Source organism: Sturnus vulgaris, chromosome 14 (genome assembly GCF_052056855.1).
Source record: "Sturnus vulgaris isolate bStuVul1 chromosome 14, bStuVul1.hap1, whole genome shotgun sequence".
Classification (NCBI taxonomy): Eukaryota; Metazoa; Chordata; class Aves; order Passeriformes; family Sturnidae; genus Sturnus; species Sturnus vulgaris.
Window position 1 is genome coordinate 15,464,867 of NC_142256.1, and position 21,697 is coordinate 15,486,563.

At 35.9% G+C, this 21,697-nt stretch overlaps 1 long non-coding RNA gene across 2 annotated transcripts in view; it reads right to left on the reverse strand.

Moving 5' to 3' along the window:
• LOC148222161 (uncharacterized) overlaps nucleotides 1-21,697 on the reverse strand; it is a 516,376-nt gene that overhangs the window by 22,759 nt on the left and 471,920 nt on the right. The window contains exon 5 of one of the 2 annotated variants that reach the window (XR_015806786.1): nucleotides 6,516-6,834. The exons of the other annotated variant lie outside the window; for it this stretch is intronic. This is a non-coding gene — a long non-coding RNA (uncharacterized LOC148222161). Of the gene's footprint in view, nucleotides 1-6,515; nucleotides 6,835-21,697 lie in introns of those variants that run through there. 2 annotated transcript variants of the gene reach the window in all.

The window sequence follows — 21,697 nt, forward strand, 5'->3', positions numbered from 1 at the left end:
CAAAACAAGACTATATATCTTGTAAAAGGAATAACAAACAACTATGTTTTGACAAAAAACCCCTTCACTGCTTTATTTGCATGGAAAAAATAATTGTTTTTCTGAAAGTTTAACTACAGGAATTTCTGGATTACTAAACACAAAATGTCCTTTACCAAGCTGATTCCAGAAGTAACAGATGCTCATAAGAGCATATATTCTTATTTTCTGTAGAAAAATGTCATAAAAACTGCATAACAAAAATATATTTATGTATTTCATACAGATACAGATACAAATATCTTCTGAAATCAGAATTCAGGGAAAATAAACTGGGCAGTAGGTGAAAAAGGGCATAAATCAACACACTTCCAGACATTCTCACAGAAACGTGTATTCAATATTCCTGTGGAAGTCCAGACAGTGAATGATATATGCAGCCTCTACTTACAGGGTAGCTTTCTGGATCCTCTACAGTAGCACTGCAGGGCTGGGAAGTTCAAAGCTCCAGAGCAATAAACTCAGAGCAGAATATCTGCTTCTCTGCCAAAGGTTTCATTTGTTGTACAGCCCTAGAGACAGCATCTTCATATCTTGTACACAAAAAGGGGATAGGATGGCTCACTGGACATTAGAGAAAAGTTCTTTACCTAGCAGCTCTTTTACAGATTTCAGTACAACTGCACTCAGGCTCTAACATTAAGCTTATTACACTGCAAATTACAGGAAAAATATCTTTTTCCTTCGTTTTGAAATGAATGTTAACTATTCTTATTTAAACATTATAGCAAATAAACACCAATATAATACTAAATAAACAAAACAAAACTGCTTTTAGATTCTATGATTCTATGCGATATCCTGTCCTCATTAAAAGAATTCTCTGCAATTTTGATGTATTTTCCTGACAAACTTCTCCAACATTTTCCAGGTGGCATGTCTGACTTCAAAATCTCTTTCCAAACAGTCTGCTGTTGCTAATGCAGTAGAAATTCAAATAATTTGTTCTAGAAAAACAAGTTGAATCACCATGCAGACAAAGTGCAACCCCTATATTTGTTCAATATTAATTGCACTTCTGTCTAGTTCAGTATTGGACATCTGTCTCAAAGCCATCAAGAGGATGTCAGTTGTAAGGAATAACACAGTGCTGAATAAGATGTGTTTGAACGAACAGCCTGAGCCACTGTGTCAATCTCTTACCTCTCACAAACATCACATATAATCCATCTCCCTTTATAGCATAAGGTGAGTTCACAGAACGATCTAAAAATGTTAAATTGATTAAAAATTATCTCACAATATGTTCATACATTCATTGAGATGTTAACAATAGCTACCTCCATACTTTTAATATACTGTGCTATTCTTATACTACAGGAGACATTGTAAAGAATTTCTAAAGTAAATAGAAAATAATTTTCTTAAATTGCACTGGAATTTGCTAAATATTTGTGAATTCAGTATGAGGGATTTCATCTCCTCATTGAGTAATGGTAACAACACGGTGTCAACTAGCCAATATTTGGAGGTTTACATTTCCAAATTTCAAAGGACTTTGCAAGAGATAAGTATCAGTATCCCCAGCCAAGGCACAAAGAAGTTCCTTGAGACACGGTACAATGTTTTATCCATTACCTTTCATGGATACCACTGAAGAATAACTGGGTAAGAGACAACAGAACTTGCCTTCCACGGAGACATACTGTGGATAATAAAAACAATAGCTTTGATATAGCCAGAGGTCTCTCAACACACATGATGTTCCCACTGCAGAGCTGCTGAGGCCGAGCAGTGCCTGCACAGGCAATGAGCATTTGAGCCCTCTCAAGCTGTCAGTGCTCTTCCAATGAGAGCTTTTGCTGACACTGTCATAATACAGTTATGCCAGGAAAATAATCAAAATACTCTCATTTTGCCCATACTCACTCTTCACCCTACAAACTCCATTTGAACTGTTGGCGTTGATTATTAAGGTCAAGAAGTTATCCACATTGAGAATTCGTGCAAACCATGAAGGACATGTTGAAAAGTGGCTTCAGAATCTTCATATAAACCCCTCCTTTAATCCATGTGGCCAGTACCTTTTAGAGTTGAAAATAGGAAGCTTACATGCAATAGCTTTTTAATTCGTAACTAATTACTCACTATCAAGTTATGTTTTCTCTTCTACGCTTTAAAAATACTATTAAGGTCATTTACAAAACCAATTTTAATTATATAGAGAATACCATGGAAGACTTGCAAGATATTTTTTTTTTCTTTACACCTGCCAGAAACTGCTGTATATTAAATGTGATTTAGACAAATTGGGCTGTTTGCCAGTAATGAGCTGAAAAGAACATCTGTCACATGTAACACATGCAAATTCACCTCTAGCAAATCAGTCTGGTGCTTGTGAATCTTAGTTTGTTTCTAGCTATTTTTTGATTTGCGGCCAATGAATCTTGACCTCTAAAAAGGACTAAAACATTTCTAGACTTGTAACTTTTTAGATGTACATTTCTTGTTTACTCTGTAATATCAGACTTTGATGCAGGCTTTCACTATAGATAAAATGCATAGATTGTTCTAGTAATCTCATGTAGATCTTTTATAGATAGAGATATTGAGTCACAATATAAACATGTACAAGATGTTTGTAAATCAGTAGAGATATTTAATTTTGGAAACTTTTCCAATAGAAGACTTAATTTTCTGGAGCTCTTTTTTCCCTTTAGAAATCACAATGAGTCTGACAAAGTTGCCAGATTCATCCTCACAATTGCTGTCCTGAGGTCAGAGGTGTCAAGCTGAAGCTTGACATTCAAGTATGAAGTTGCTCCAGGCTAACGCCATTGGGATTCTGCATTAGAGAAATAACAGAGACTTTGATCAAGCTTAGAACTTCTTATAATTGCCTTTAAGAGATATAATTTGTTGGATTCCCCACACAGAGCACTATGCTTAAAAGCACTGGGCAACAGTTCTCCAGATCATTTCAATTTCTTCAAAAAAAGAAAAATTTCTAGTTGCCAAAGACCTGACACACTTGACTTCTGCTATGAGTAATGCCCTCCTGGAATGCCATTCATTTCAATAACTCTTAAAGAAGAAACTAACAATAATTTAAATATCAACATGGATATGCATTTTGCTGTGCTTACACAATCCTCCAGGCTAAAGAATGAATGCAAAGTTTCATAACTTTAAGTGGGCTATGTATTTATAAGTTTGAGGAATTCTATAGCCTAGGAGGATAAGAACACCTAAAACAAAGTGAAATATCTTAAATCTGTCCACGGCTTCCCATTATAGATTTAATTCTGAAGAAACACACAAGATTTTTATACTGTTCCAGACATACTTTATATTACCTTGAAATTCCAACAACTCACCAGACAGTAGTACCTACCAGTGTTCAATACTTTAATTTCTTTTAAAGCACTTTCTAATTAGTGAAAAATAAGAAATATGCCTTCCACATGCCAATAGGGGTGACACAGACCAGGAAGAGGTGACCATTTCCTAGTAGGGTTTTCAACGTGACTGAAAATTTTCCAGGTCAAAACTGGAAAAATTGCTTCTCAGTTAAACCAGAACAAAAATAAGTTTGCTCTTCTGGTTATTATTCTGTAAAGCAGAAGGGAAAAGCAGCAAATTTGTAAGGTGCTAAAAATCAAGAGCAATTGTTATACCAGTAGTATTTCCCTCATGAATAGTATTATTGAGAGTGGAAAACTGACACTGTAAGTCACAGAAACAATTACTGTCTGATGCTGGAGAAGTTCAGATCTGTTCTTATGTTCCTTATCTTAGGGCTAAACAGTCACATGAAACAGGATTTTTTTTAGGGCATGACAATTGAGGAAATAATAATAGTTTGGCTAGTTTATATAAGTGTCTTTGAAAATGCAAATTTTCTGCCTTACATAGTATAAGTAACTAGACAGATGAAATGAGAGGTTAGCAAAAGAAACAAGCTTTGGAAAGCTTCTCACAGCATGCAATAGGCTTCAAAAGTGTATTCTTGGTATCAGTAATGTGTATCAGTTGGAGGTAATTTTTTTCCCTGTTCATTTTCTCTCTACTTCCTACTAGAATATTTCAGAGGTTACTGTATAATTATAATCAACAGTTATTTTATGAGGCTGACGAGACCTCCCTGAACTAAATGACTTTTCCCTTTTAGTCACAAGACTTTCTATAGCACTAGTAATTTCTTTAAGTGGTCAATCATACAAATTCAAAAAATGAATAGCAATCTTTATTAATACTGGGTTCAGCTGCTTTATCCACTGATGAATATATCTTACACTATACATTTTTTATGTGCAGTCACTTCTATTTTTGTTAATTTTCCAATCAGAAGAGAGAAGTTTGATAGTAAGAGATTTTGACTAGGACTGTTATTGTACCTTAAAAAAATTTAATTTTTAAGCATTGGTATCTTCTGTTGCGTCTGTGATCATTGTATCTTCCTTTTCATTATTTTCCTTATAATGTGAAGGCTAATGTGCAATTCACCACTGTGGAATAGCAAAGTGGAAGAAATATTTTCAAAGTCATTTATACTTTAGAACAAATCAGAGTCATTAAAAGAAGCACTAACCAGGGAGGACTGCACTTACAACCTGAATTTCCTTTTTCAATTCACATTTTTCTGCTTTGAACCTCTGACAGAATATAAGGAAAGAACAAAATAGAGAAATGATACTTAGAGTGTTGCATAGAAAAGTCACTTATAATGGTAATCACAAGTGTATGCTATATCCTGTTGTACATACCTGTTTTTTTACATGATTTATAAGTTCCACCAATAGTGATTAAGCCTTATAAATCTCATAAAGAGTTAGTAATTCCCAAGAGGAAACACATCAAAACTATTTTTATTTCCACTTGGGGGAAGAATCTCTGCTCTGAATATGAGACAAAATATATCAAATAGTCGTAGGAAAAATGATACCAAAAAAGTTGGTGATGAGTTTAGAATACCACGAGCAAAGCAAGTTCTTTTGGAACAACATAGAAGAGAGCACTGTGGGGCTGAGGCAGAATAACAACGTGGCTGGGCAGATGTTTGCAGACAAAGCCAGCACGAAGGCAAGCACAGGGCTGGGCAGGCAAAAGTTGACCTTGTTGTAGCTGATTAAGAGATGGGATAGAAAGGAAGATAAAGTTTTAAGTCTGATGAGGAAGATCCAAAAAAGGACACATGTTGAGGAGTGATACAGTCAGAACCAAGGGCTGGGATGATAAATGAGCTCTGCAACAGAGTCGTGGATAATCTGCAATTCCGTCATGGTTAAACAAGAGTGGTGCAGCTGAAAGGGGGAAAATCAGATGCCATTCCTGAACATGTTATTTGCAACAGCAATTGTTCTACTGTTAAGCAGAAGGTGAATGGAGAAACAAAATTTCTCTGGGCAGTTCTAGAGCAGAATTACATCAGAGCAAGCGAAGAAAAGGCTGTACCTCAGCTCTCAGAGCAACCCAGGACTAAAACTCAGCTCTTCCTCACTGCTGCCTCTGTCTTTGTGGGAATCCTGCAGCAGGGCTAATTTCCCAGCAGCACAGCTCTTGCTGCCTCTTTTTCTTTGTTTTAAATAAATTAATGTACGGTCATGCTATACAGTTGCAGTCCCCTTGATGAAGGGACAGCTTCTTCAATTTAACTTAAGACTTACTTAAGAATCCCTAAATCTGACACCCAAACCTTAATGAGCAGAGATATTAAAACAAACAACAAACAAGCAAACAAACAAAAATTCAGAAGGTTTGGAAAAGGTAGTTAGAAGTAACTAGGAAAAGTCAATGAGCCAAGTAAGAGCAGGGTGTTACTTACAGACCTTTCTCTCTACAAGCACAGCAGAGCTGCTGAGATTTGCTCATACGGTGAGCATTCCTGCCAAGTTTCTACCATTATCTCTAATTAAGAAACATTTCTTTTTAAGTTAAAAGATTCCCATGGTCACATTATTCACCTTCTTTAGTTTGTTCTGTACACAAAAAAGCTATTGGCCTGGAAATCATTTACTTAAATTGAAAAAAAGAAACCCACAAGGTGTGTGTTAAAGTGAGATAACACATGCTCCACTGGCCTTAAAATGATCCATAAAAGGACTATCTTACAATACCACACTCTTAGAAATGTCTTATTGTGATAAGGAAATGGCACCAAAGTTCATTTTGTTAGAGAAAAGCTGTATTCATCCACATACTATGAATATTTTTACAGAATTTCAAGCAAACCCAACCAAATACTCAACCTTATTATTATTCGGAGGTATAGCAGAGACATACACACTGAATTATTTAATATATTAATTCTGTAATGTAATAATATGTGATAGTTATCAAATGCATTCTTTATCTATATATTTATCAATATATACACGAGATTGTGGGGGCCTAGAAGGTGGTTCATTGCTCTGTAAGTCTCCAGTAAATTTTGGACAGGAGACTGCCATTTCTTCTGTATCAATAATCCTTTTGATAATGTGGAAGAGAGAAAGTAAATCAGAATTTATTTAAAGGTCCATTCCTCCCCCCCCAGATTTTATATTTCTGTCATTATTACTGACTTTTTTCTACTGGAAAATTACTAACATTAGAGATATTAAATATTCTTATCATGTGTAGTTCTCTGTAATTAATACTTACAGACAACCAATATATATTTGCTGCCTGAACAGTCGTAACGAAGACACTTTGAAAGCAATGAATCGCTCCAAGACAGGAAGAAGGGATGACATTTATGATCCTGCAGATTTTCAGCCACAATCAGAGTACATATCAAGGGCACTTGTTCTCACAGCAATGCTGGAGCCTGTCCTTGAGGGCTTGACTCCTCCCATTTCTCCTGGCAGAAGGGCACTATTCAAACACAGAAGCAGAATCAAAAGGCTTATCACACTATTCTCCTTTTCCATTCTTCTCTAGCTGGTGGCTAAAATAGAGACCAACTCTGCAGTCTAATTCTTTCCACAGACTACTTCCTAAATCTTTGTTTCAGCTCCACAATGAACTAGGAAAAAATACTTTTTGTAGTTTTGTAAAATGTTCTTCTCTCAATGAAATTGTGGAAATGAAAGTGATTAAAATGTTCTACCTAGGCAGTAAAAATTTTTAAACTACTTTAAACACTCTAAAAATGCTATCTACAGCTTCTGCCTTCAAAAAGCAAAAAACTGATAAGAAAACCAGAAAAATAGGTGAGAAGAAAAAGAAGTATTTCCAAGCCTATTTCAGTGTGATATTTGAAATTGAAGTAAGAAACAGTGAATAATGGCCAGGAATTTTCTTTCTGAAGTTATGTTTTGTCTCCTCACTGTCTTCGTATATAACATAGATAGTCAAAAGAGATAATGTTTGTTTATTTTAAGTATGAATAGTTAGATAATGGAAGAAATTGGCTAGTCAGTTGTGAAATATTATAGCAATAAAAGTCTTTGGTGGAAGATGAATCTTCTTCAGAATAGTAGGAGGCTGTCAATAATTGAAGAGTAATGTGAAGATCACTTATATTTATTGAGACCTCAGCATTTATCAAACTCATCAACATTTAATTGGACTTAATATCTGTGCTTTTATTTCTTCTTTGTGTTTTTATTTCTTCTCTACTAGTTTGTTTGTATCCTATATTTAATAATAAAGTATTAAAGTACTAAACTACTAAAGTAATAAAGTACTAAAGTACTAAACTTAGTGGCTGTTAACTTTTTTTTTGGCTTTTACCTTAACTCTTTTTTGGTTTTTATCTTCCGTCTTTAAATAAATGTGCATTTGGATTGTACCTGTAGCATTCTTTTGGTGGGACTGCTGGGCTGCTCTTTAAATGCATTAGTACTTCCCACGGTGTACCTGCATGTTAACAAACCCCCTCTGATGTGTTAGAAGCATTATAAGTAAAAACCTAGGCATTTTGGCATTTCAGTAAAAACACTTTTTTCTGCATATGTTTCTAAACCATGGCTTTATGTTTATGAAAGAATTATATGATAACCGTAGTAGAGAAGTGGCTTGAGAGGTGATTCTATTCATGATTGGAATTGAATGGATCCAGGTGTGAATCTGAAGGTTGTTTGAACTTGGAAACAAATCTAAATATCTTGGCTATCCTAAGCACTAATGTCTCAGGATCTGCGACAAAAAGGAGAGGAGAGCAGCAGGACCTGAAATCATCTCACACATGAGTCCCCTTTTTCCTTCAGGAAAGGAGCTATTAGAAAAATAGCAACTCACACACTTGCAATTGTTGGCATTTATATTTATATTTTTATTTTCATTTTTAATTTATTTTTAATTTTAAAAAATCTTTTAAATTTTATCTTTTAATGTCATGTTGGTTCAGCTGTAGGTTCAGCCACTGTAGGTTCAGCTGTATCCAGTGGGCAGCAGACACCTGCTCACCCTCTTTCCCTTGAGGCTCTCAGGAGCCAGGCATCCAAGGGCAGCTGTAGCAGCCCTGGGCCAGCTCTGCATTCCCTGTGCCTGACATTATGTGGTGTGACAAGGACACATCCAGCTCTGCCGGGAGCAAGGGATTGAGGCAACAGGGCCCACCTAGGAAATCTAGGAAGAGCACTCTGTGGTTGTTCTGACTGTAACAGCTATCCTTTTTCCTAGTGCTCCTCTGGATACTACTGAACTGGGACTGGAAAAATTATTTGTGAAAAGAAATTACAGAAAGATGACTCAATGATTGCATTTTACGGGAATCCGCAGACCTGTTGGGACACTTACATTATTGATTTTACCCATTGATAGATTCCTCTTCCGAATGTAAAAGAGCAATCCTGCATTAATGTATGAATGCAGATTTCATGAGACTCCCTAACCAGCTGCTCATTAAATAGTAATGTCATTCTTGAGTAAGGGAAATGGAGAATATAGTGGTCGTTTTAACTGCTGTCTAATGGCTCAACAAAAGGTATCTGCACAACACAACTAAAGACAATTTTTTACTGCAGTTCATCTTTCAAGCCTGAATTTGTAGTAGTTGTAGCATGATTCCTACAAAATCCTCAGATGCATTGTGAGTTGTAAATTCCTACCACACTGTAAACAGGATGTGTTGTTTACAGCTTTAGATCCACTAAATATTTGTGGATTTGCTTCCTCAGCTATAGCAGGAACTTACTGGTGATAACTCCCTGCCTTGTTCAATAACTTCCAGTAATTATCATGAAGAAAATGTAATAAATTCATGTAATAGACTGCCCCTTTGCTATAATATATAATGAGAAGCAATCAATGCTCCTTACAATGAGGAGAAGAAATACAACTGTGTTTTATTTTATAGCTTTAGAAATGCAGCTTTGGAAACCACCAGAGGGAGTAGAGGGAAACTCCAGTGGTCAAATTCCAGTGAAAGACAGCCTAGGGTTGGCATTTTACAAAGCAGCAACACAACAATGCACTGCATACTTTTCAGTAGACTATTTTATTTGCTCACCCATCCAGCAAAATGCAGCATTCCCAGGAACTGATGCTCTTATTAGCATCTTATTAGAAAGAGAGAAGAAACATGAATCTCGTAAATAACCCTCAAACTTAGCCTTTGGCAAACTAACTGTAAAAAATACAATGCAGGAAGAAGATAGCAAAATATCTACTTTTGCTGTTAACAAGAGTGATCTTGGAAAACAAGATAGCTATATTTAATAATCATGGGTTTAATATATAGTTTTACTGTAACTTAAATCAAAGGGCATTTCTGAGACCATCCTTGTTATGCATTAAATATATAATTACATGCTATATATCTTGGAAAGTAAATTAAAGACTTTTCCTGGTGATTTGTTATACATTTCTTTTTTGCCTCTGGCTAAGTGAAGGCTAGGCCTCTAAAGAGTTTCAAGTATAATGCACAGTGAATATAAAACAGTTCATTAATTGGGATAATAGGTCCTGGCATGTAATTGCATTGCTAAGGTACTATGGATAGCTGCTGAGTGAAATGGTATTTATTCAAGGTTGTTAGTCATCCGTGGATAACTTTATTTGTCCACTGATGCTTAAATAAATGCATCATCCATCAGTAAGAATACTTATGAAAAAATTTATTGCAGAAATCATTATCGTGTCTCAAATTATAAAAGGAAACAATATACAAAAATTGCTGAGCAGTGGTACAATAAAGCCATGCTATGATGCGTTTTGCTTGTTTTTCTGCCAGTGGACAGTAAAATATGGTTGAAAAATCAAGGCTAAATGGCAAGTTTACATGCTTACAATATTTACCCTTGCCACTGAATATACTAGCTATCTTAAAAAAAATTATAATAATTCATTCTTAAAGTGTTATAAAAATTATCCTAATCTAAATAGGAGAAATACATTCAATAATGATCTCAGCACCAACTGCAAAAAAATTTAAAAAATAACAGTGTATTTAAGCTACACATTGAGCTATGGCAGCAGCTTTTGTTCTCAACATTGTTTTGCTGATACTCTGCAATGATCAGTAATCCCTGAGAAAACAGTGAAGAGCAGATTACAGACACAATAGTAAGACACGAGAATTGCTTGATAATGGGCAGTCTTAAATAAAGCTTAAATAAGACAGAAAAGACCTACAAAGAATTACCATTGTTAGTGCCCAGCAGCTCAGCTTAAAACACCTTTGTATCTCATGTGGATAAAGAAATTATCAGAGTGCAGCCACATCCTCTTTTATCTTCAGCTACATATGCAAACACTCATTATTTTGACAATCCTACCCTCAAGATTTTATCTCATCATACATTCCTGCTGTATAGAAATGAATAATATATAACATACAAGGGATGCAGGTATGCAAACAACGTTTAAAAGGAAATACATACATTTATTGGAATAATGGTGCCTACAGATGCAGCATGTCATTTGTATTTGTAATTCCTTAGTAATTGTCAGCCCGGTTTGACTGGGGTCATGATGCTTTGCATATTGGGTTTACAGCCCTTTTTAAAGGGTCACTCCCAGGTTTTAGATAAAGACAAAACAACTTCTTTTGAGTTCAAAAGTTCTTTGCCATTCCCGGCAATAAATCACAAGTCAGCTTTGGCCAGGTTTGATTTCTACACCCCTCACTAATGGCCAGTGGCCACCTCCCCACCTGCATGGGAGTCTGGATCAGCATCTCAGTCAAAGCCATGCTGTTTTTCAAGTGTCAAAATCTGTCAAAGCCATCCCTCACACGGGATACAAAGGCTGGCAAATGGAATAGATTGATGAGAAAGACCCCCACTTTAAAAAGAGCCTACATGTTTATCAGCACAATAAAAAGTGGTCACAGAGCAGTAATTCCTGACTTCCTAATGCACATCAAATTTCACAGGAGACAGGGAAAATTCCACCCAACTCACAGAAGGGGTTATTAGCTACATCTAAACACAAAGCTGATCAGTGAAGCCTGATCCTGCAAACACATATGCATGCTATTAAATTAAGATATACGGAGTGTTGCAGCAATCTTGGTGAGGTAACTCATGCGTTAAATTAACCACATCTATATTATGGGGATTAGAAATAGCAGCAATGTCTTTTTCTTGAGATTCACATCTGAGGACTTCTGTAAGGTGCCAAAGACTCGGTGTCAAGTTTTGAAGTGTCAAATAACATAATATGATTGAAGAATAAGTAGGAAAAAACCCTCCAGTCCTCCCTTGAAGACCCTCTATCATAAAAGCAGGATTTACAGTTTTTCCTCCAAGTTCAATGCTATTAACAAGGGCTCTCAACCTCTCTGCATATTACTTTTTTCCACCTCTCTAGATCATATACTCTCAGATTTATCAACTTCACTGAATGTGCTCCTTTTATTCCTTGATAATTCTATGTTTACAAGTTAATGACCAAAATAGGGAAATTCAGCCTAATGGCTATTCTTTATGAACTGGTTTATAAAACAAGATCAATTTTGTATTAGAAGTCCATTTGGATGCATTAGCCTATATTGCTGTTACACAATGAAGTAAGCAGTTAACACTGAATCTGTCAATGGCATGCATTGAACATTTTTCTGACTATTACCTTATTCAATATCAAGTTCAACTGCACTTAGCTTGTGTAATACACTGACCCAGGAGTACCACTTAACACTTAAATCTATTGCATTTAATTTTACACTCCCTGGTCTGTCCATTCAATTTATCAGAAATTACCCTGTACAGCAACTGCAACCATCTGCCATTTAAACTATCTTTTTACTTCAGTAGCACCTGAAATATTTATTACCTTACATATTTTAAACTGAATCAATAATTAAATTATTGAAGAGAAAAGATCGCAACAAAGAAAGCAAAAGAATTCTACTCTTCAGCAATCCACTAATATGCACTTCCCATTCCCTGCTACTCTGGTTACTTATCAGTATTAAAAATCTTCAGCATCCAATCCCTATTCAGATAGCCTATACAAAAAATCTGTTGCTTAAAATTTTGGTAAAAAGAAAAAGCTTTTTCTTTTGACATGGAGAAGTACTAAATCTTGCATTTTCTCTTCTGCCATTCACTTCTAAGATAGTGATCTTATTTATTTAACATGACTCACCTTTCAGAAATCCTTGCTTACTCATGTCCTTTAAGTTATAATTTTCTACGTGTGTCCTTTTGGCAACCATGAATTAGAATTCTCTACCAACAGACTGAAAATATTTTGCTTAACAGGACTCTGTTTTTCAACCTTTCATGTATGCTGTCATTTTAAAAACAGTGACTAAATTCACAGCTTTCAATCCCCTGAAGACTCATGTATTAAATATGCATTAAAATAATAATGGCATCAACAATTTATTTTCACTGTCACATATTAAGATATGCATAGTACCTTTTTCTACTTTAAGTAATTTCACTTGCCCTAACACTTGCTTACTAGCACTTCCTCAAATATTCGGTGTAATATTTTCTATATTATCAAGGTTTTAAAAATATTAAAATCCCCCCAAAACCTTCCCTGCAACTTTCCCCATGACATAAGAAAGCAGGGTAAAGACAATATTTATTAAGACAAGTATCATTAAAATTTGGGTCAGTCTCTGTAACATGACAAGTTCCTTGCACAGGCTGCACCAGGTTAGAGGGACCCTTGTTGTGCTTCCTGCCTGGAAATAAGGGGAGGAACTGACAACACCTCTAGCAGATTTTTTTTCCGTATCAGAGTACTCTTCCAGCATCTAAAAAATGCTGCTGGAGGACTTCTGACACATCCAGTTTGCATACGTTCATGCCAGGTTTTAAGCACTTTATCAAACGCTGGCAATAACCTCCTCATCCTTTCTTGTGTTTAACCCTTGGTTTTATTTACAAAGATGAATCATGTGCTTCTGTCTTCATCTTACCAGGCTAAATAAGTAGGTACTATTATATAACACACTTTAACTTCTTCTCATATGGTAGATTCACTGTTCGCTTAATCATCATAATTGCACCTCTTTCCATCTGCTCTCATTTAAGTTCATTTTTCTTGAACAAGGATGACCAGATTGTACCTACCTCTCAAAATAAGATTAATGCCTTCAGTGATTCTCATTGTCATTATTTCTTCAGAAGATCTTAACATTACTTTTTTTTTAAAGCGTATTGCATGGATTACAGAATAACCTGAGTAATTCACCATAAATAACTGAAGATCTCCCAATATTTTAATATTAAATTCTACTCGTAAAAATTGTTACTTGGATTTTGAATTTAATACAAAATTTTTTTAATATAATCACATATCAGTGTTATACATGGTATTAGGTAACATCTGAATTTAAAATCATATGTGTTACATGCTTTACAATGTTCAGCAAAACTTATTTCACATTGTTTCATTGTCACCATCAAATATCCTCCATTGGAAGGGACTCATAAGCCTCATTGAGGCTACTTTTAAAACCATGAAGTTTGAAATCTAGCATGAAAGACAAGGAAGAAATGGCCTTCATAGCTGAATGTGGGACCATCCTCCCTCTCTGTCCCCTCCGTTTTCATTAATTTTCTCCACTTTCACCCGATATCCTGAAGCAGTACTCTCAGAAAACTAAAATCAAAGCAATAAGTCTCTGTTACTGCACTTGCACTCAAAGAAATGTCATCAAGTCAGACACCAAGCCAAAGGTAGTTAAATAAGCTTTTTCTCTCTCTTATTATGACTTTTTTCAAATTAATTACTAACACTTCCCATACCGTCAATGTGGTAGTGAGGAACTCTCATTAGAAAATTGTTGACATTTAAAACATGATACATACATAGGAGAGAGAAAAATACATGTTAAAATCTTTATTTCCTTTGTTAAATAAGCAACTTATTTATTAAAAATTTTCAGGAAAAAGTTATTGAAAAGCCAAGCCCAGATGTAAGGCCTTAAAATAGTGAAAATATAAAAGAAAATCATAATTATGAGAGCCCATTCTATTTTAGAGAGGGGATAAAAGATCTGTTCTAAGCACCACTAAATACATTATGTTTTTAAAGGAATCTTCAGAAGTGAATCCACATCATAAAAAAGAATTAAATTGTCTATAGAATATTACAGCCGCATGTTAAAATCTCAGCACTTTTAATTATTTGCCATTTACATTTATAGTAAGAAAATATTGGAAGATCACAAACTCATATCAGACCCTATTGTGTGGAAGTGTAGTTCATTATGGTCCTCTCCCTCTGAAGAATTTCCTATTTAGCCTATGAATTATCAAGAAAAAATGAAAATGGTAGGGTTGTTGAAAACCTCAACAGAATACTGGTCTATCATACCACTAAGGTACTCAACTTGCCCATTTATGAAATTGAATAATATAAAGAAATTAATATTACTTTTTCTCCCTATTTTGACTGCAATAAAGAACATACTTAAAACACATTACTAAACCTGTAATATTGTTTCATGCTATAAGGAAAATTTATTACAAATTATGAAAGAGTGTCTAATAAAAAATTTCTCTCAGAAAACACTCATAGCATCTGCTTAGCAAAGCCTGGCTCCAGTTTTGGGGCTGCAGGATCTCCTGGCTCTTCTGTAATTTACATAAACACAAAATACATAAAACTCTTCCAACTACTTTTCCGAGAAAAATACTTGAACAGTGGACATCAGTAATCACAAAAATAGAAAGGGCTAATGTAAAAGCCAGTGATATGTTCAATCAGGAAGAGAATTTTCATTCATTTGTATATAATTTTCACACTTACTGTTCTACAACAGGAATCAGAAAAATAAAAAGTAATTTTACACTATCAAGAGGTGAAGCCTGATAAGGAAAGAACTCAAATGAAACTGTTTTCTATAGCATTTCATTAATAAATGCAGTCCTTGAATTTGAATAGATGACATTGCCCCCCATCTCCTGATTTTCACATTTGCTAATTTTGACAGTTTTCCATATCCACACAGGTAAACAAGAAGCTCAGAATCTCTACATTCCCTATGAGACATTAAAATTCCGCTACAGAAAGCAATAAAAACTAATCTTACACCTTAGAGTCACCTCTTAAAGATGTTTTTACCTTTCCTACGTATACCCTGCTCCAACTTTTATATTACAGTTCTTTAGGTACAATGTGAATAATTCAACTTAGAATTTCCTAGTATAAAATGGAGGTCTAGCTATTATTAAAGAAAACCACCTGCAGAACACACTAAAAGTACCTATTTCTGTATGTAGAAATCACAACTTTGTGAGGATGCTCAAGATAAAATTCGTTTCACTCACAGGGAATCAGGACCAGATTCTCCTCCTTCTGCTGCTACATGGAGTCAGCAAGAGAGTTCTGGTATGCAGTACATGGAGCTGCTTCTCCTACAATGAATACAGATAAATGTAAAGGAACCTCAACTCAGGCACTTCTCCTCACTTAATGATGATGTGCAGTCATTCAGCAGAGCTGATCTCTCCAGGAACTCTGGAAATTCTGCCACAGAACACTTCCCCAAACACAAAATAATATCAGTGAGCTTGGGATTGAGTTCTATCATGTCATAATATTTTTTTTCTATGAGTTTGTTGGATGCATAAGCTATAATGATCTTAGATTGTTCACATAGATGTGGAATACTAAGAGGCAGGAGCTCTCATTTCTAACAAAATTTCCTCTATTTGACAAGACAGCAAAATAATTTCACTGAAAATAATCCTAGTGAACCTAGAACCATTTTAGTTTAATAAATCCATCACAAATCAATAGAATTAGCATACACACATCATCCCGTATAAAAATCACTCTCAAGTGATGTAATATGTGACACGTTACAGACTTCTAAACACAGTTTTTGAGTTGAACATCAGTGTGGTTGAATGCCAGTTTACAGTTTTAGATGTATTTGTACATTCATGAACTCCGAGCACAGAACTCTGCACACAACACCCCCTCCCTACTGTAACATATCTGCAGTAGAGATAAACTGCCTTGGGGATTAAAGTTGTCTCAGACTTTTTCTTGGCTGATGAGTAGAATATGAGAGGGAAGAACTGAAGTGCCTCTGACCCAGACTATGCCCACTGCCAGCCAACAGCTCCAAGAGGAGTGTTTTGGCTACAAGGTAAAATGTACACCCCACCTAATCCAGCCCCAGGTTGACCAAAACCCCAAGGGAAAACTGCTTGCCTTGTATTTCCCTCTGTATTTCCTGTGTCTGGTAACACGATGTAGTGGGTTGACCCTGGCTGGGTTCCAGGTGCCCACTCAGTCACTCTATCACTCCCTTTCCCACTGGGACAGGGGAGAGAATAGATGGAGAACAACAGCAGGGTGAGATAAGGCAACTTTATTACAGCAAAAAGAAAGGAACAAGCGGAGATCTGCACATGCAGGAGCTAAAGAGGAAGAAGATCAGTCTGTAGTTCCCATCAGCAGTGATGTTTGGACACGTCCTGGGAAGCAGGGCCTCAGCTGCTCTGGAGGGCAAACCCTGAAAAGTCAGGAATGCCCCCCCTTCCTCCTCTCTCCCTGAGCTTATATGTCTGAGTTGATGTCATATGGTATGGAATATGTTTTGGCTAATTTGGGTCAGCTGGCCTGGCTGCATCCCCTCCCAGGATCTTGCCCACTCCCATCCCCTTTGGTGAGGGATGTCAGAGGGACAGCACTGCTTGGCAGCAGCCAAAACTCTGGTCTGTTATCAACACCCATCCAGCTACCAATGCAAAGCACAGCACTGTAAGGGCTGGGAACTTTACCTCAGTCAGACCCAATACACATGACCTAAGCAGAAAACTCCCAATATCACAGTATCAGAATCCCAGGTTGAAAGGGACCTCAAGGATGATCTGTTCCATCCTTTCTTGGCAAAAGCATGGCCTAGGAGAGGTGACTCAGCATGCCATTTAGCTAAATCACAAAAGTGCCCAATAGCAGGGAAAGGCAAGAAAAGAGATGTAATGTAATGTAATGTATCAGGTAACAGAGAGAACTCGTCCCTTAGATTTATTATCGGAACTGGGGGGGGTTGGGGTGTGGTGTATTATTAACATTGATTTCTAGGCTTAAATGCTGCAAAGATGCCTGTTTTCTCAGATACATAATTATAATAGCATTAAAAAAATAATAAGAGTGTACTCGATCCTGCCTTAAACATCAAGAGAAAGCCTATTTTATACAGAGCAAGAGCCTGTAAAGAACTTAGAGTTAAGCTTATTTTTAGTAGCAATATTAGCAGTCTGGAAAGTTTTTCTCTGATTTTAACAGTTAACTAAAATTCATAAGCATTCTGAAAATCAAAACCAGAGTGTATTCAATTAAACTCTACACATAAGGAAATTTCCATCAGCTGTTGCCAGCATGAATTTAGATTGGCAGCAGAATAAATGAAGTATTTATAAATAATAAATAAATAAATAAATAAATGCTGGCAGTCAGTTCTTGGTACACATGAGGCCAAGCAGCACACTAAAAATATATTTCAGGCTTAACTACTAGATTTGAGTGAAAGCCAAATAGCTGAGGGAATCTGTTACACGTGATTGGGCCCATTGCAGTTCAGAAGGCAGTGACACATGCACTGCAGTCTCTCAAGCAGCAACTGTGATGAGGACAGGTAACAGGAAGGTTTGTTTTCTACAGGAAACAGAAATAACATATTGCCCTGCCCTTTCATACAGGGTAAGAGAAGCACACAATAGGTTATTGGTTTAAAGGAACAAAAAATATATTAAAAAATGGTTTGTTTCTATGAACTTTTGGATCACTTAAAAAAAAATTACATGAGAGCATGACAAGTTAGAGGCTTAAAATCAGACTCTGGAATGTGAACTATGAATTCTCACTAACTAAAAGTACATGGTATATTTTTATAAGATCTCATAATTAGGTCTGTGAACTTACATGTGAGGTCATTCCACTGAACTGTGCCTCCCTGACCCTGGGCTCTGACATTTCACAATGTGAAATGATGCTTGACAGTGGTGCTGTCTTGGCTTGACAGGTGTAATAGCAGAGCTGAGCAAACCATAAACCCATACTGTGGAAGCCTTTCCTGTGCTGTTGCAGTTGGGGGAGCGTTATCTACTCCAATAAAGCACAGAATGTTCTTACCAACATCAGTGATAATTCACCAGCAACTTTGTTCTTTCCTTCCATGTCGGCAGACACTTCTCGGAAAGTCAGAGTAGCAATCTCAGCTCAGTGGTATAATCACTGTATTGTTCCTTACCATGATATATGCTGTGTTCTTTTCACAGAACTAGAATTAGAATTTGCATTTAAACAAGTTGATTGTAAAAATGATGTCAGTTTTATTGAAGGATGTCTTTCACATGGCTATGAAAGGGTTGATTTGTTCTGTTTTTTATCCAAAGACTTGTCTGATAACTTTTTTTGTGAGAATTTAAATATATCTAAGGTATTTAATGTCATATTAGTCCACCAAGTAACAAGGAATTAACACTATTGCATGGACAGTAAGCCAAATTAACACTAATTAGGCTCCAGGTTCCCACAGAAAACCATCAGCATGGTATTGACCTGAACACAATCCTGCCAAGTCCCAGTCTAAAAAGTTGTTCCAGGAAAAGCACATTGTGTTTTGAAGGAGGACGTAGTTCACTACTTTTCTTACAAACTTTGAAATTTTCTTCAGTTATGGATATTATTTTTTAAAATGCAATATTATTACTTAAAGAGGATGTCATTTTTGCTCACTGACTTTGCTACAGAAAAGTCACTAGAACGTGCTAAGAAAGCTTCAAGTTTATAACATTTAATTTTCCTGCATAAAAGGACATTAGCACCTCTTGTCCCCAGCCTACTGAATTAACCTATGAAAGAGCTGGAGAACCATCTCCCCTCCCTCCACACTGTGCAACGTGTTCTCTTGGCATCACAGAGACAGGAATCATTAAACCAACATCACCAAACACACATAGGAGCTGCCTTCCTCTGACTTTTGAGCAGCTGTCAGGGAAGCACAACGAGTTCAGCATCATGTTGCACTTGAGAGCAACAGCTCAGAGACAAGCAGCAGCCAATGGCCACAGGAGCTGACTGTGTAGGGCAGCAGAAGTTGCCTGTGACAACAAAAAGAAAGCTTCTGAGCCACATTTCCCTTTCATATTTAGCAAATCTCTTCAAAGCGGGTGCAGAAGCTTTTCAAGGACTTACTATTTCACCAAGTATGGATGGATTTTCACAGAAATGCCAAAACACGTATTTATGACACAAATAATTCCTTCTTGCCTAATTTGAAGCCACTGCTTTTTAAAATGCAAATCAAAGTGGAGTCAGCCCTTCCATTTCAAAATCTATTTGAATTTGGCTTGACAGTTTTCTACTCTTTAATGAAATAAAAATGAGTCATTTGAGAACTCCTGACCTACACAGCAAGTTTGTTTTGGTTATTACTCTTCTTAAGATAACTGGTCTTTTTGGTTTTTTATGCAGCCAGTCTGTCAAAATTAAGACATCATTTTGCCAGTTTTATTAATGCAAATATTTCTTGGAGGAGAACATGTAGACACAGCAAAAAGGAAACCTTTCCACAGCATTTGTGACAGGCTGCTTTCACAATATATTTTTGAGCAAATTTAGAGCAAAACCTTTAAAAAAAACCCTTTTATTTATGTGAAGGCATATTTATGAAAGCACAGACACTATAAGAAGATTATATCAAGTGTTAAGGATACAGAAAACATGCCTATGAATACATTGAGAAATTCATTAAGAAGGCAAGAAAAAGGGACAGGATGCAATATCTGCTTGCCTTCAAAATCAAATATTTGCCATAAGTGTGATTGAAATGGAAAAGAGATGTAAGGAAAAAGTATTCAAGAAAAATTAACAAGTATATAAATAGATACTAGGTAACTAGATATAGATACTGGAACATCTCCGCCGTGGGGACAAAATTTTTATCCAAAAGATACAATTTTTAAATTTGGGATAGAAAATACTAAAATAATTCTCAGTGTTTTTGTTTGTATCAGTATTAACTCATGTGATAGCTAAAAGGGAACAGTTATTTGAACAGATCAATGCTATTTGTTTTCACTTCATATCGCAGCATGCTTGCTTTGTCTGTAGGGAAAATATTGAAGAATGCAACTTTCTTCAAGGTTTGGGAATATGATCAAACAATAAACAAGTATTCTTCCAGCACTCTAGAAGCTTTCAAACTTTACTAGAAGCTTTTCAAACCATTGGACAACATTAATAATTAATGTGGAAAATGGGTGAATGTTAGGGATCAAAGACAAGGAGAAGGTTATGTTGTTTGCTGAAGACCCCACAGTATTCTGAAAGTAAGCCTAAGCTGAAAATTTTCATTTTCTTGAGCCCTTGGTTTGGTGGGGTTTTGTGTGTGTGTGTGTTTTATTTAATTCTTTTAAAATTATTATATGCATATTTTAAATTAATTTCATGTTTTTATTCTTGGGGCGAGTCTACCAATTTTCTCTTGACCTTTAATGCAAATGTACCATAGAGGTATTTGCAAAGACATTTGCTACTAGACATCAACCTAAGACTGTTGAATCTCACTTCCCCTGTCCTGTATCAACCTTCAGTATAAATCACATGTATAAACCTCCTCATTCTTCTCCTTTGCCTCTCTTTGATTTAAAGCCCAGGATTGGTAATTGATAATAGAAAACACTGTGTATTCCTTTCCCCATTCTTTCCATAACATGTTTACACCCACCTGCACTCTGTTTTCATCCATCATCATCATCATCATCATCACTGCATTCTTTTATCCCGCTATAGTTAAGTACTTTTGAGGCTAATCTAGGTCCTATTACAGTTAATGGATGCCTTGCCATTAAATTTGATGGAGGGAAAATTAGCCTCTAACCTCTACTCTCTTTAGTTCTTTCAAGAAGGAATTCAATCTTTAACTCTCTATTCCTTATTTATATAGCTATTCCATACATATGGTGTATTCCCCCCATTTTCTTTACAAATAGTCTCCTAGTTTCTTTCTCCATATTATACATTTTTTCTAATTTTTTTTTTTTTTATATTTCCAAATGTATATCGAAAATACCTAAACATGTTCATGCCACAGCTGTTCATTCCTCTGTGGGCATATATGGACACAGAGAAAGTTCTCTGCTAATGCAAGACAGCTCTATTTATTTCTAGGGAATTGCACAGGAAAAACCAAGGGCAAAATTTTAGGCTTTAACAGACCTGGAAAACACAGTAGAGTAGTTTACAGTAAATACAGCATAATAAGATACAACACTGCAGTAGAGCTTCCCTATCTCTCATTGTCTGTATCCCTAGCAATTAATATCACAGCTGTCAGATAGAATTGACCTGGATAAATCATTTTCCT